The following is a 17,213-nucleotide window of genomic DNA, read 5'->3' as shown; positions in this document are numbered from 1 at the left end:
AATCAAAAGGCTTGTACACATGGAGTGGTTGACATCGACTTTCTTACTAGACAGGTTATTACATCTCGATGGCAGAAAAATAAGCTTACAGTCAGTTGTTAATCATACAAATGTAAAAGTACTACCAATGATAATACATGTATATCCTAATCTTTAAGTCAGGCACATCCAATCACCACAGTTTAGTCTTCGAAAAGAAAAGAAAAGTAAAAGGTATTTTCATAAATAAAATCTTAACAGTGGTTTTAATTTGCATCAACCTTTTACAAAACATTTCACAGATTTCATACCAGAACAATATAACCACACGCAGGTTCAATGAAATTAATCTTTATTTCCTTTTTTAAATTTACATTAACATCTTTTCATATCAGTTTAAGGGTATATATAATGTAATGCTTGTGTTTTGTCTTGTCTGATAGTTTTATCTGACGTTAGCAGCCCTGGGAGATTTATTGTGTGCAAAGCCTATGACCTGGCAATCTAGCTAAGAAATGCATGGCTGGCTCAACTCCAAAATGGATGAAAAATCATGATAGGCAACATCCAAGTTGTCTTGGCGAGAACTGAAATCTATTATCAACACTTCTGTTTGTTAAACAATTCCATTCTTAACAGCAGCTGATTATAAATTGGTAACTTCTGGAATCAATCCATATACTGAAAATTGTATTGTATATATCAATTTCGACAGAGTGGATTGGAGAGGCCAAAGGCATTTGTATTGCATTAATGTTTTCCAGCACCTGATAAGGCCAGAAATATATATATGGCTATTTAACCTGGCTGACCTACTTACAGTGAATCACATAATAATCAGACTGTATGTATTGTTACCTCCATGAAAAATGGAGGAATAGTTTTTGGTATGTCTAACGTGTCTGTGTTTCTGGAATTTTGTAGTCTGCATAACTCAAGAACCTCCGGATGGTTTGTGATGATATTTGGTGTCTGGGTAGGAGTTAGGAAGACGAAAGTCAAAGTCAATTTTGGGCAAACTGGTATATGACTTTGGCACTGCAGCATAATTTCCCATTTTGTATCTTTTATCATGGACATGCTATTGTTTTAGGTGGCAGATGGATGTTGATGTAAGAAAGAAGTGGTGTAAGTTTGGGCACCTTATCAGGTTGCTCTGGAACTGCAGGGACATTTTTGTTAAATCTTTCAAGGAGGATAACTACACAGCAAGGGATGATGGATTTCCATGATATTATATTATTAGGTATGCAGGTAGCTTAGAAAGAGATGTCCACAATGAAATGCAAATTATGCAAATCAATTTGCAAAATCAATGAGGAAAATCTATAATTGCAGTGTTTTTCATAATAGGACTTTAATACATGTGACATATGTAATATAAGGCAGGTGGAATATCTACAGATACCAAATGCAAATAAGTGCAAATAAGGGCACAATCTACATAATCAATGTGAAAGTGCCATGATTCCTCTGTAATAAATAGTAGGAATAACAAACTTGTGACATGTACATTATTTAAGGGTTAATGACCCGCCCCGAGGTGTATATGGTGTCATAACGCCTGGCCATGTGCTATAACCACCGAATAAAACCACAGAGTGAGCGAAGTGAACGAGGTGGTTTTATTCGGTGGTTATAGCACATGGCCAGGCCTTATGACACCATATACACCGAGGAAGAGGTAGGTCATTAACGTTATTATCATATAGCCTATCCAAACTGACCCATATAAGAGTAGACAATTCCTGTATGACGCATATACCCTTATACTATCAAGAATGCATTTCAGAATTTACATTTGTCCTTTTTGAACAGAAGATGATAGATTTCATATTGAAAACCAACATTTCCAAAGATGACATTTAATAACATTGCAATATTGGCATGTCAAATCTTTTTCAAATCTATCATCTATTATCATCATTCCTCCCTGCTGGGTGTCCTTCTGACAATGCTGTGGGCGGCTCCACTTACAGTTCCGCCCGTTTAGATTTGACTTGCATTGAAATGGTTTATTCTATTTTGTCATATGCTTACAAAAGAATTGATTTATTCTACTAAGATAGTAAACATTTTTGGGAACAAATAAACATTATACGAATGTTAACAAAAAGGTAACCTCGCCCTTTACATAATGTGAGGAATGATGATCACGGGTGTGTTATCCTCTACATAATGGGAGGAATGATGATCACGGGTGTGTTATCCTCTACATAATAGAGGAATGATGATCACGGGTGTGTTATGGCGATTAACACATGGGCAATGGAGGCTTCTGATTGGTCGATGCCATCTGGCTATGTGATAATAGTTAACGGTGTACATTACTATGCATAGATTATGTAAATGTGCAAGTCATTTGCAAAATCTATGATGAAATGTAAGATAAAAAGAAATGTCTTTCACACATACAAAATATGTAACTTTGGTAGAGAAGACCATACTTTAATAGACTATGCTAAATACAGCCACATTTGCATCATCAATGAGACAAGATAAAACAACAAATCTACAAAGGCTCAAAATATTTATTGGAGGTATGAGGTCTCCAAACATGTCACATTAAGCAGTCTTTGCAATGCACACATTTGGACTTTTCTCTGCTAATCAAGTAATATACGTATATTGGATATGTCTGAAACTTGAACGTATAATTTTCTCTCCTAAACAACATAAATCGTTCAAATGAGCTTTCATGTCTAGCACTGCTTGCAACTTTGGATAAAGCTGTTCATTGAAAGAAAACACCACTGAAATGAATCGACTACATCTGGGAAAAGTCCAATATAAGGAAGTGAAATTATTTTTCATCATCAAAATCCATTGATTTGTAACACTTTCAACCCTACAGTCACATTGCTACATAGCTCGTCTTGAGATCAATAAAATTTGTCCTCCAAGCACAATGTCTGCATACTGCCAATTGATTTCTTGCAGAGCTGGAGGCATCCTTCCTCTCCAAGACCATAAAGAAAAAAAGTAGATCATTGGCCCAGTCATCATACTAACAGCTGCACTGTAATGTGGGCAACTAATGAAAGATGAGAGGATGGCGGCAAATCTGACAAGGCAGCCTATGATAAAAATCTCATCTCCAGTCCCTCTGGATTGCATTCTCCTTGGAGCAGCCTGGCCAATCGTCTGGTATATCCCTCTATGTTTTCTATTGGTATAAATGCTAAATATGAAGATTACCCACTATGTAGATGAGGCAGTGTGCCAAGTCTCCTTGCATGAAACTTTGATGCCAGCAGGCAAGGAGACCAATCGCAGCTACAATACGCAACAGATCAATCAACCCAGCGGGGAGAATCAACTCTGCTTTCGCTGTGCTGTTTATCAGGCGTGTCCGTAATTGTTGAGGGATCAGTAGGAGAGAGGCGCTGCTGGGCAGCACACCTCTTCCTTAGAAGTCTCTTTACCAAGGCAAACAGACAATAACTGATCACATGCCTGGGACGGTGAAAGGCCGGTACTGTTTTACTGTTGCTGCAAAAAGGATTTAACATCTTTGGGATATTGATGAGGCTTGAAATACCCCCGTCATTCCAACAGCTTGTTCATAACCAAACCAGCACTGTGTTTCTGCCAGGAAAAGTTACTACGGGGAACCTTCATAACAAAGGACTTCCTATGAAATACGTTTCTCGGCGGAAAGGGTGTGATCAGTTCCTGCAGTATCTACGTGGGATTTCCCATCAGTAAAGGTAAGTGGTGCACGACATCATGCTGGATGGAATTTATCCGAGGCAAAATAATGGAGGTGCTTGTATCTTCAGACTTGCTTGAAGTAGGTTTAGAAAAAGACCTTTTACCCGTTTGAAAGAGGACAGGGGTTGCTATTGGTTTGATACATATAGCCAACCTATTCGTGGATATCATTATCTTTTGTTGTCATTTTGAGGACCCATTCAAGATCATATTTACGCAATGGGAACATAAACATTCTCAGGAAGGTTATATCATCTTGGCAAAGCTATCACCCTGTATGCATGATTCAGCGTTCTGCATTACTTTTAGGCGTGAACAAAAATAGCCCCTCATTATACGACATACCATTATGCAACAGTGAGAACAAGATTGAAATCTTGAGGCATTCTTCACGAATTTTCTATAACACCTGTCCTGCCACATGCAACATCTATCAGCTAGTCATGACTGAAGAGAGGACTGCCTCATAACAAATCCCTGATCTCTGACTGAACCTCTAATCTATGTACAGAAAATTGCCTTATACATTATAACTCTGCTGGTTAATGTATAACATGTTAGCTATAGCCACTTGTTCATTTCCAATCCTTCCACTTTATATGTAGGTTCTTTTTATCATACATTGATGATTTTAGCTTTATGGCCATTGTCATGTCATCCTAAAAACAATATTCAGGACAAAATGATCAAAACACTTTTCACCGACACTTAATCTTTTGTTAAATCATATCTTCTCCTATCTACACAGTGAATATCTATGCACAAAAAGGATGACAACCTGTGTATGACATGGAATTTGTGCTACAAGTAGAACCCGTAGTGTTGAGTTATTGTAAAAATTGTTATTGAATGAATTTCAATGAATTTTAAGAAATACTTTGTCTCATATCCAAATTCAGCCAGGACAGTCTGCAATGGTATGTGTATGCACATGTTCCAAATAAACCAGTCATCATCAACTCCTAACAAATCCTGGCTGCCCTCTACATGTCATGTGACTGAAGGATAATAACAGCTGATGTTTCAGCACCATGAAGAGCAACTCAAATTGCTGCAACAGTTACGGCAATCAGAAGAAGCTGGGCTAACTGTGCAATCATTTTACCACTGGAAGGTAATTGCACACAATCGTCCATTGGCAGAAATACAGAAATCCATTGATTACAGCAACCACATCAATTTCAGGAAATACTTAGTGACATGAAAGAAATGCAGGATTAGCAAACTCCACTGCAATGAGAGATTGGTCCAGTATGTATTATCAACACAGCAGGTACTATAAGAGACATTTAGTCCTTCCTTATATCATGTATGATGTAGCTTTCAAAAAGATTAAACAGATCACCATAATTGTCAATTGTCTACCGATATGACTTCTTAAAAGGGTGCCATAATCTGCAAGATATGATATCAGGCAGAATGATTTCAGGTAAACATGCCATGAACAATAAACTGACTCCCATACTGCTTTAAACTGCCAAGCAGACTCCATTTCCTTAAGTTCTGGCTATCTTAGGATAGATAAAATGGCCCACAGAAGCTGTATGAACTTGATGGATCCTGGCTTGTTACATCACATTCAGAACATTTTGACTGACTTATATGTGTGAAAAATGTATATGTCTACAACACTTGGGTCAGATAGCTGATGAAGACCGGTGAGTAATTTTTTTGAGTTGGAGAACAGTTTATTTCTCATCCTGTAAAAGCTTGACTTAAAGGAAAAGACACTAAAGCATTGTGGGATGTGCTGAAAATGCTCTAAAACTTCAATAGGAGTAAAAGAAAAAGGGTCCCAAAGGTGGAACTATGGGAAGCAGGCCTTGCTTGCTTCATAATAACAGCAATCCTTCAGCCAGTCCATTACAGACAAGATTGCACGGCTGCACTGAGAAAGAACCATGCAAACTAGGCCAACATAATGGAACACAAAGCAAATTTCCCCTTCTTAATTGTCCCACAGAGGGTTTTTAGCAGCTCTTGCAGCCTCTTTCTAAACTTTCTTATCAGTAAAGAGTTTCAAATCGGTCCTTCAGGATCCTACCTACAGTTACCACCCCCTACAGAGTTGTTAAACAACATCCTTTACATACATGTTATTATGATTGCACATCTCTCACAACAGCCAGCAGAACATGACTGGTCACAATAGATTTGGATTTTAATGCCAAAAAAGACAGACTATTGAATACCTTACGCTTAGCAATAACCATCAGGAGTCTCTGGCTATTAGACAACTGCTTGACATTGTAAAATTTGTATGTTGCTCCTTTAATATTAGACTACCAAACTGCTAGTAAAGCTATCATTTACTGATACATAGAATAAAGGTATTTGCTGCACTGTTCCATCTTCTAGCTGCACATGCATTTTCTTAAAGTGCAAGGGATCTTTCTCAAGTAAAGGGTTTGTTTGTGAATACCATGAGCTACATGTACCTTCATGACATCTCTGTCAATGCTGGATACTGATTTATCCAGATATGTAGGATCAGCCCAGCACCATTGCCGATCTATCAATTCTGCTCCTGATTAATGATAATATCCCAAACCAGCTTCACAATGACAGACTTCTCAGGTAGCAACCTTCATTCTTCATCTTCTCATCAATTGTGCAGTGTACCATCAAGTATTGATTTGCAAAGTCATTGATATGAGAAGCACTAGGGAAACCATCACAAGTACAAGTTGTACAAACTTTTATGTGAACAGTAAAAATTAATGCTGGGATTTAATGGACAAACTTTCCTGCATATTGATTCAGTCTTATCAAAACATAGTCCATGGCATTAAAAGCTGGCCCTGATACAACATCATGGAAAGGTCATAGAGTCAATTTTCTGTTTCTGGAAAACATAGCAATAAACTTTGATTAACACACCCCTTTGGGTGTCAATTTCAATATAGCTCCACTCAGGAAGAATACACACTTTGGGAGGCCAACAAATGTCACATTGGAAGTTTGGCAAGTCTAATTGCTTTACTGGAATAATTCCAAGCCCTGAAAAGCAGGATTAATCTAGGGCAGCATGAGTTATGTAAAGCTGACTAGACTTTGTCTCTGTGCATCACTAACTTACTGTGACTAAGCAAATATCTGGAAGTAAGTAAACGGCAATGTAGAAACAAAGCAATGTCATAGGAAATACATCTGTCAGAAGAAATCACCGCAAACAAGAGTTCAAAGACCTCATACCTCCATGAAATATTTTAATCATGCAAATGACTTCAACATTTACATAAGATGCATGGTTATATACAACTTTAACTAACACCGAAGTTACAGATGTTACAATGTTGACATTCTTATTATTTACCACTTAGATGAATAATGGCACATTAATTTGGCAAATCAGCTGCTTTATGTTTATAATTGGTATCTGTTAATGTTCCACCTTCCATAGACTACATATGTTACATGTATTAAAGTCCTACAGTGGAAAACACTGAAATTACAGACTTACTTCATTAAGTATGCTTAATCCCTAATTTGCATAATCTATATCTTATTATGTACATCCCTGTCTAAAACACCTCTGCAGTTCCCGAACGAGCTGCTAGGGCACCCGAACCTACGCCACTTCTTCCTTACGTTACAAGCTACCTGCCAAAAATCAAGACCATAGTATGTCCAGGACAAAAGATACAAAAACTGGAAGTTATGCTGCAGTACCCTGGTCGTGCATCAGGGGGCCCAAGACCTACCTACATACCAAATATCACTACAATCCATCCATCCATAGGTTTTTAAGTCATGCTGACTAGAAACACACACACACACACACACACACACACACACACACACACACACACACACACACAAACATATACAGACACACCCAAAGCAATACATCCATTTTTCATGCATAAGGACATTCATCTTTACTCAAGATATTTGGTTCAAGATAGAAGCACTTAACAACTGCATTAAAAAGCTTTTACCCTTAATGTTATTAATGAAACTCCTTAGTTACTTCTTTAGTATTTCCCATATACAGTACTGACAGCAGAAACATGTTGAGAGAAAGGGTGTTATGAACAAGTAAAAACACTCAGACATTAGACAATACCTACTCTCCAAGCAGAGGAGGGGTTCCGGCTGTTTTTTGATGTTTTTTTGGGCGTTTTTTTGTTGGGCTTTCTATGAGTACAAGGGCTTTGTAAAAAAATTATACAAGAAGAGTGGAAGTGCAATATCCAAAGTAAAGACCACCACCAGTCTATCAATGTAATATATTTTTTCATCCATCTATAGCTGACTGAGATAAAGAGGCTTGAAACTGTATATAACATGTGACCTTTTCAGAATATAGCTTAAGCCTCAATAGATGAGGGTTCATTATAGTGCAATTCTGAGAGATTTGCCTCTACATTTAGCAGGTAAAGCACAAGAGTTCCTCAGGGTAAGGATATGCAAGTTCATTTGCCCTTTTGCCCTTCAGATTGCAGATCATGAGGTTGTACAGTCTACACTTTCCATTTCATTTCAAGGAAACAGCAGTGTTTGTAACCAGCCATTAAGGTCTTGTTCATATATATGCAGATACCTCTTTGCTGAATCAATCAAAATAATCTAGCATTTTATCTAGAGGAAAATTTGCCAAATACTTTTGGCCATTTGCCAAATCTGCTTTCCTCCTGCCATGACATGGGTAATCACGTGGTCCTAATTGTATGAAATAAGTGATTTAACACCATTTATACAAAGAAAGCTGTGAGGAATTCTCTCTGGATCCTATTCAGTTTGCTATTTACGAGGAAACTCAGACATGTTTGTTCTCTTATGCGAACCATCTCCTTATGACCAACATAAACATCACAACCATCTCTCAGCCATAACCATCTCTGCACCCAGGTCTTTATTGCTACATCATGTATATGCAGCAATCAGCAGTTGGAGGGTTAATCTGCCATCGAAACGCTGTCCAGTTGCCTCCTATATAATCGTTGGTCACCTATTAATCTTCCCTTAAAGGCACCATTTAGCAGCTGATGTGGCCAAATCAATGGCTTCCTGCAGACAGGAACGTTTCTCACGTTGTACACTTGAGTACATCACGGGTTGCCAATCCCAGGAGATGGATATGTTGTACTTTGATACAAAATGCACATGTGCCTATCTGCACTTGTTGAGGTGGTCTGCCCATACCATATCTGGTAACATGGCAACCGTATGAAAGCCAACCCATTTGTCAACATCGAATGAGACGAGTTACTGGGAAGACGAAGCTCCATTTTCTCACTTCTTCAAATTGCATCTTCCTGACCTTAAACTCAACTACGTGCGTTTTACCCATTACGTGGATATATCAAGTTTCACAAACCTTAGAATCACGTTTGCCGCTCACATACATCTATCTATGATGCTACCATCATGATGATGAGATTTAATTCTATAGCTAGGTAGTAGGTATCTACCCTTTTGCAGGCTATAAAAAGAGGATAAATCCTAGTATTTGCCCCCAGACATGTAGCATGCAATTAACATTACACATGCAGTTAACAGTACCAGTTTCTGGCTATGATGGCACAAGCAGAAGCCCTGGCTAACAAATTTCCATTAACAGGATTCCTTCTGTGCACATTTTCTCCTAGTCATGTGATGCTAGGCATACAATGGATGTTTAAGACAGGATGACATTCTGGCTAATATGTAATACAAAGTAGTCTATAAAAAATTCTACTGTAACTCCAAAAATAGAACTTAAGTTCCATGTTATGACCTGAAATACTGTACATACTAAATGTGTTCACATGAATAACAGACCAACCATCTCTATGTGCTTTTAAGTAAAGCTGCAGTTCAACCAAAGGTAAGGGAAATCCTTTCCTTCATAAAGTATGTACACAATAATGTAGTAGGTTCATAACACCTGTACACATGTGCACAAGTTCAATTATGCTCAAAGGTGGTACATGTAGATGTAACCTCTCTCTTGCCAATAACATAATTAAAGAGGTCATAATATGAAATACCTCCAAACTTTTAGATGCAAAGTATAGAGCAAAGACATCTATACATCTTTACATACAAAACATGTAGTCTGCTACATGCTCACATCAACTGGAGTATGAAATTTAGAAGTTAAGGACAGCAATAGTGCACCAGGCAAACCCCAAGCGTTGGGAGGTTTCTTATGTTTAATGCAACCTCAAGTTTGGCAGCCACAGACTGCACCCCTGAATTAACAACATTACAAATAGAGAAGTTAATAACTGTCTTTCCTCAAGGGCAGTTCTGTGGTGAGTCCAAAGTGAAGGCCCCATCATCAGGTTCTATCTCAGAAGGATCTTGATTATGTTCTGTAAGCCTTTATTAAGCAGAAGTCACCACAGGGCATTATGGGACCATCAAGCCCTTTCTTATTCCATCAATTCAAACTTTACAGAATCAAAAAATCAATATCTAATTTTCTGGTATAGAAAGTCAAGGACTTGTATTGAAAAATAACTACACAGGACAGAGGTCAAAGAAGTCACAAAACAAGTGTATCTCTGGTACACTAATGTCCATTGCAGACTTCAAACAAACTGGTCATTACACACAGCAGCTGTGCCTTCTTTCATGTATGTTGTACACAAAATAACCCAAAGAACCAATGGGGAAGGAATACAAAGATCTGATGTCAGAACACTTTTTTTTATTTGTAGCATTTTATAAGAAAATAAGTTTCTTGATAACTCCATTTAATGTTGTTACCAATCTTCCTTTTCTATTCTATCATAAAATATAAGACAAGTGATTAGCAATCATACTACACAAAGTATAATTCATAAGTCCCATATAGAAGAAAGAAAATATTTAATACATCATACACATGTCCCCAAGTCAAACTGATTTCAACATACAATCCACTTGTGGTGCAGTAACAACGCGACGGTGGTCTCTGTTAACGTTTTCGTTTTAAACCCACATGCAAATAAGGACCTCGCATAAATCATATCAGTCGATCACCTTCTCTACCAAAATAACACAAGTTGTCCAATGGATGAAAATCTTTTCACAACAAAAGATATCGTACCATTTCCTCATAAATTATGTAAATGAGGCCCTCTATGCAAGATTTGTGTCTAATAGTGGCCACATTTACTTAACTTCCAAATGGTGCAAAAATGAAATCTCCATCATTTACCACTAAGGATTTATAGTATTTTGTCATCAATTATGCAAATTACGTATCAATTTGCATTATTGATATCTATCGATATTTATCTGTTTCTCAGTTACATATGTCATGTGTTTTAGAGTCCTATAATAGAATTCAGCTGATTTATTAACTGTCCTCATTAATTATGCAAATCAGATATTGATTATCATAATTGGCATATGATTATGTTAATCATCACTTAAGCTATCTACACACCAAAAATTATGATGATCCGTCATCCCCTTCTTGCGTTATTCTCTTTCAAAGTTTGAGTCAAAATCAGCTCCTGCAGTTCCAAAAATAGCCGCTAGGGGGTCCAAATCTACAGGACATATTTTCCTAACAAAGAGCTACCCACCACTTAAAAATCATGACTATAGCATGTTCAGAAGACGACATTTGAAAAGTGAAAGTTCCCCTGCAGTACCATAGAAAGTCGCTAGGGGGCCCAAAATCCAATCATTACAAGGTCTCCCACAGACCTACCCACCTACAAAATATGAAGACTATACATCCAGGCATTCTTGAGTTATCGTCCCATGGACTTTCACATTCCTGTACAATTCCTAGAATTCTTGCAATCTGCACACAATATAGTAAAAATTTGGCTCGCCCCTGAGGCGTCGCCAAAAATAGCACCATGATAACTATCCATACAGTTATGCAGCTCCATGAATTATTATCATGATCTTTAGCATGTGATGCCCGTCTAGACCAATTATACGTAATCATATTTCTCAGAATTCCCAGGGTAGCTCTGATCTTTTTTCTGGTTCCAGTTAGAAGTGATCTTTACAAGTAGAAGCATGTTGTGAGAGACATTGGGTTGGAGATCTGTTTGGACACATCTCTTCAGGGTGTCAGAATTATGTACCCTGGTACGGTAGAATTATGTTTAACTTAGTAGATGTTACACACCATATCGTAAATTGTTTTGTGGGAACAATAGATTTTGCCCCAAAATTGAAAATGTTTCAGCGAACTCACTGTTAAAAACAACACATTTCATCACGATAGCAAAATCTGAAAGGCACTGCTCATAAATGCTAGTCTCTAATTTCAAATTGGACAACCCAAGGGTATTCAGTGTCCATGCAAAGTTTAACATACCATGACATGACTCAAGGGAGTAGTCAATACAGCTATGCACCATAGGGCTATGTTATGGTGCAATTCATTTGTTGTGTCAACATGTATTAGTTTAATTGCTTCCTCATCTATCAATGGAAGTTTCCTTTATGCACCTGTCTGGATTGAAAGCACTACAAGCATGTCATTTGACTTATTGTGTTGTAAATCTCACAAACCCCATAGATAAAGTATTGCAATAAAAAGACTCAGTCTGTTATCTAATGCTCATGAATAAGTCATTGTAATCCAACATATCTGAATGAAACAGTTTAAAACTTGCGATGTTTCTGCCTGAATATATAACATTGCACATACATTGCATATTGTAAATATCATATTTACAATGTACACTGCATAGTCAATCCAAAATTTTGAATAACGTCCCCATCTCTTTCACATATTGCACTGAATTCCCATGATATTGGATAGACACTCGTTCATAACCTCTGACCTATGTAGGCTACCCTCATCTCAAAGGAACAATAATGTATTCATTTGCATATCCCAAGGGGGACTAAACATGTCTGCGAATGTGTCCCTTCAATGTGATGGTAATCTGATTTTGGATTATGCTCTTATCATTGTGGGCATTAAGCCTGACGTGAAAAGACCTAATTTTCCATTCTAACTTGGGAAACAGCCCTGGCTGACACCCTGTGGCGCCAGGTAATAGGTTTTTATTTTCTGCTGTCTCAACTGATAGATGGTATTTGTCGTAATCACACTAACAGACCTGTCTCTTCCCATGCCTCCCAGGAGATAATGAGGATTCAACCTGCCATCTGCTTACAAAACGCTGAGTCATTCAGATCACATCCTTGACTGGGATAGAGCAGCTCAGGTCCAGATGGTAAATTTACTACATGAGTATAAAGTCCTGTGAGCAGACACTAAGACAGAGAGGAGACGGAGCTTACAGGTTTAACTGAGGTAAGGAAACCACTGCCGAATGTGAACAGGAAGCTTTGTTGTTGGTGTATGCATGACAGGTTGGCGGAGCTTAGACTTGACCTACCATGTGACAGTTAACACTTTTGCCAGCTTAAGGGTAAGCTTGTCACTCATCATCAGTCCATGCAGAGGTGAAGATATACTTAAAGTTTAAGGAGCGTAGAGTAGAGGTGGATATCTGGAATTAGGAATATTTCATTTGTGTAAGTCTGCATCATGGCTTTTTCTAAGTGTGCATAATTGGGGAATCCCTCAGCATTAACATGTAACAAGACTAATTATTAACAGTTAATTCAATTGCAATCAGAAAACATTAATTGTCAAACATAAATGTGTCAACTTAAAACCTTAAAGGATACTCCTCAAATAACAACAGCAAGGAAGTACATATATCAGCGACTCATACTGAGAACTATCAGGTATATGTAGCAGATAGTTTTCAAGTTGTAGGGACGTTATTTTGTAAGTTGCAAGAATGATGATTCAACTCCACTTTCTAGGTCGTTTATTGGCCACATATTCAACATTTATGTCTTTTGTCCAGGAAATCTCTGTCGGTTTGAAATTGCTTCCTAAACCGATGTGCTGGCCTTCTCACAGACTAATCCTTGATGCATAGTTTCTTCCCATGGTCTGGCGGCTTCCTAGCTTAACATATACTTATTGAACACACTTCATTACAGGAACTATAACTAAATGGCCAATCTTGATTTGCAGTCTTATCTCCGTTTCCAACTTCCCTTTGCGTGGACGTTTCAATTCAAATAGTAAGCACTTTCATTACTCCACGTCTGGGGGTTTAACATCACCAAAAAGGAGTTGAACTTGATCTACAAGCCTGTTAGGTAAACCTAATTGGAAGTTACTAAAATGAGCTGCCAAACATGTTATGACCACGGCATAAAGCTTGGCGAGACAACCTGGCCACAGTATATCATGTCTTCAGTAGAGCTATCAGGTGGCAGAAATGAATGAGATCAGCATAAAAGAATTTTGCAAATAAAGTATCAGTTAAATTGCCTCATATTTCAAGACAAGTTCTGAAGACCTGGTAACAAAAAGCCATCATATGCAGCTAAGAGAAACATTTGATACATAAGGTGTAAAAATATGGACACATTCATCTATGTCATCCCTGGTTCCGGACCAGTCTGTCTTTCACGACACACCCAGGTTTCCATAGAACTGCTGCTGAACATTCGTATAGGGTTAACATCTCTCAGTCTCACTGACAATTCCAATGTGTGATGAGGTGTAGATAAACATCATGAAATGTTGTTAAGGTTATCAAACTTTTGTAACGTTATTTACGCTTATACCTGATGTGCACTACAGCTCTTGTAGAACCCTAAGGTCGGATCAAATGCATAAGTTCAAACATTGGAATGCATATTCTTACAATTTTTTGTTTGGGAAAAACAATATTTCTCAACTTCTGGCCCATTTCCAGTTAAAATTTGTGTTTGCCCGGCCGGGTTTGACATAAATAGAATATCACACAACACAGCATGTTGTCTTCACTTTACTACAATATATTTCCTGTGATGATTATTCCACCAGTAAAAAGGAATCGGTAAATTTTCTTCAATTTACCGATTCCTTTGGGAATGGGTATGAATGGGAACGGGAACAGGAAACGAGAGTATTTGAATTGAATGAGACAACTGAACAAAAATACCACAAAAGGTATATCTAGATTTTGACTCCCTTCAGACAAGCTTCCATCAAAGGAAAGTGAAAGGTAACACTAACATTGTAATTGACGTTTTTTTACACTTTGCTGCCATGTCAATTTAACAGTGATGCTGACCGCCCACTTGTCACACTATGAAACATCAATCATCATTTCCCACTAATCATTACTTTACATCAGATCTGAAGATTAAGGTTGGCAACATCAGCCATGTCAATAATTTTATACATACCAGTAATTCTTTTTATCTATAATGATGATAACATTGCTACTATCGATTCTATTAAACAAATCTTTTGCCTTTACCACTGAATAGTATTTACAACATGCTCAACATTACCAACCTGAATACATCATTATATTTTCTACCTTCATTCCAATGGGAATTCCAACAGTCCCTACATACAGGTACAGCTGATATCACAAAACGTATTTCACACAGATGACATACATTGTATTTTAATTGTACAGTCAAAAGTCTCAATTTCTATCAAAGCGTAGCAGACTGACTTTCACTGTAACCGATATCAAATTGCCATTGACCTGAAAACGACTTTATGCAACACGTACAGGTTGGTTTTGGTCGATATCCATGACTGCATCAAGAGAGCAAATATTGTGAACTGCAGAGCATGTGATCCTGCTTCCATCTTGGGGCCATGCAAGGTGATGAGAAGAGGGTCATTACATAAAAGACATTATGTTTCATGGTTACAAATAATGTGCCACACACAGGCTATTTTGGTTCTTTGGATGGCCAGAGATATGTGCAAATGAAATTCTGGGTTGCACCCTTAAGAGAAGTCATGGATGTTAAGTGAATTTTTTTTTATTATCATAAACAGATTTGAAACATTGGTTGTCAATATCTTATATCGATTCATGATTCCAATGAAAAGTTGTTTCTACATAGCAAAAAAATGGCCCTCATTACATATTATCTTACACACATGGGAGCCAACATTTATCTTCTTCAAAAAGTCAAACCTGCATAATAGCATAACCTTCAGTGCATTTATGACCTTACAGCTCTCTTGGGGGGGATTCCTGGAAAGCAAAGAGGTCCTCAGTATCAAAGTGTACCTACATGTAGAGCCTTCAAATGTAAGTTTTAGTGATTTGAATTACATGACTGTGTGGTCATGAAAGAGGTACCACTTACTGAATCCCAGAGTGCACAATCATGTACTAACAAGAGTTCCGACACATCATACCTCCATGAAATATTTAGAGTTTTCATCACATTACATCACAAGTATAACATTCCTGCCAAGCAGCACAAAGGAAACATCTTGGTAAAAGTAATAAGAAAATATCAACACCACAACCACTTGTGGTACAAAAATGTAGGTGCGGTACTCTTCAAAAGCACTCTGCCACCAAAAAATCAAGACCGAAGTATGTTCAGGACAAAAGATTAAAAAAACGAAAGTTCTGCTGCAGTACACAGACACAAAAAAACAGACACACACAGAGCCCAAAACTACCAGTATGCATCAATTTTTCGTGGAGGAAATTAGAAAGTTACTGTTTTATGATTCCAGGTGATTCAACCCTGGGAACATCAACCCAGGTAGCCTTTAAACTATACACTTGGGTGAAATTTGACAGCAGTAAAAACTGGACTAGGTAGGCAATTAATTTTCTGTTAAATGGGGAGAACTTTACGAATTGCTGAACTTTTCTCATCAGTCCCTGGGAGACAATTCCTTGTGGCACCATCTATTTTCAACTCTGAAAGGGACTTCATGACTGAGTGGGAAACCTGGTGTCCTTTACATGACATTGTTATGTAAGACAGAATCACTCATCAGAATTTGACCAATCACATCCTTTTTTTACAGTAAATCTGTGGATTGACTATAAGAAACATAGTCAAGTTTGTACTCTTATTCAGTTACCCTTTTCAGCTTTCGAATACTAGTATACATGTACAAATGTATGCCTAACAAAATGACATGTTTTGAGGTTGGACTTGATGGTTCCACATGGGAAAACACCAGGACCTTTCTCTTCACCCTGGCTTGACTTGAAATTTACACATCAAATGTATCACACAGCACCACTCCTCTTGGGCCAACACATTGAATCTTATCACATGTTTACTATTCTGGTTCTACGTCATAAACATGCCTCATGCACACAAGACGGATTTTCAAGTTCAAATGACACCTATCTTCCTACACACACATGTATCTGAGCTGCAAGTCTCAAGGCCAGATCCACTGGCCCAGTCACATCCGTGCAATCAATCACGCACTTATTTTCTGTCGAAAAGGAATGTCCTATATACAGGTGTCAGGAAATACATACATTGGAATATGTCTGGGGATTTAGGACACGGGATGACCTTTGAAACATTAAGTAATGATGTTCATGAAAGGTCTTAAAAAGCAGACATTTGATGACACCATGGGCAGACATGTTACCCCTGTCCTAAGCACAGCAACTTTAATGTGATATGACAGCAGAATGTCATGATCTTGGTTGTCCCAAAAATAACAGAGGTATATCTGTATAACATATACATTAGCTGACATTTTGCATACAAATCATGGTCTTGCTCCTTGCTCCCTCCAAGCTTTTGTGGCTGTCTTG

General features: G+C 37.8%; 2 protein-coding genes across 7 annotated transcripts in view; one reads left to right on the top strand and one right to left on the bottom strand.

Annotated features, from left to right (window-relative positions):
- Window positions 1–17,213, bottom strand: part of LOC136430907 (inositol polyphosphate-5-phosphatase A-like) — a 145,846-nt gene that overhangs the window by 93,458 nt on the left and 35,175 nt on the right. The window lies entirely within an intron of this gene.
- LOC136430904 (potassium voltage-gated channel protein Shal-like) overlaps window positions 1–17,213 on the top strand; it is a 39,942-nt gene that overhangs the window by 17,747 nt on the left and 4,982 nt on the right. The window contains exons 1-2 of one of the 3 annotated variants that reach the window (XM_066421986.1): window positions 3,186–3,689; window positions 12,728–12,901. The gene's annotated coding sequence lies outside the window, so the exon portion shown is untranslated. Of the gene's footprint in view, window positions 1–3,185; window positions 3,690–12,440; window positions 12,638–12,727; window positions 12,902–17,213 lie in introns of those variants that run through there. The other 2 variants (XM_066421988.1, XM_066421987.1) reach the window with 2 other exon arrangements.

Source organism: Branchiostoma lanceolatum, chromosome 3, assembly GCF_035083965.1.
Source record: "Branchiostoma lanceolatum isolate klBraLanc5 chromosome 3, klBraLanc5.hap2, whole genome shotgun sequence".
Lineage (NCBI taxonomy): Eukaryota > Metazoa > Chordata > Leptocardii > Amphioxiformes > Branchiostomatidae > Branchiostoma > Branchiostoma lanceolatum.
The sequence above is the reverse complement of the archived record's forward strand: the minus strand, read 5'-3'. Positions and strand labels throughout refer to the sequence as shown.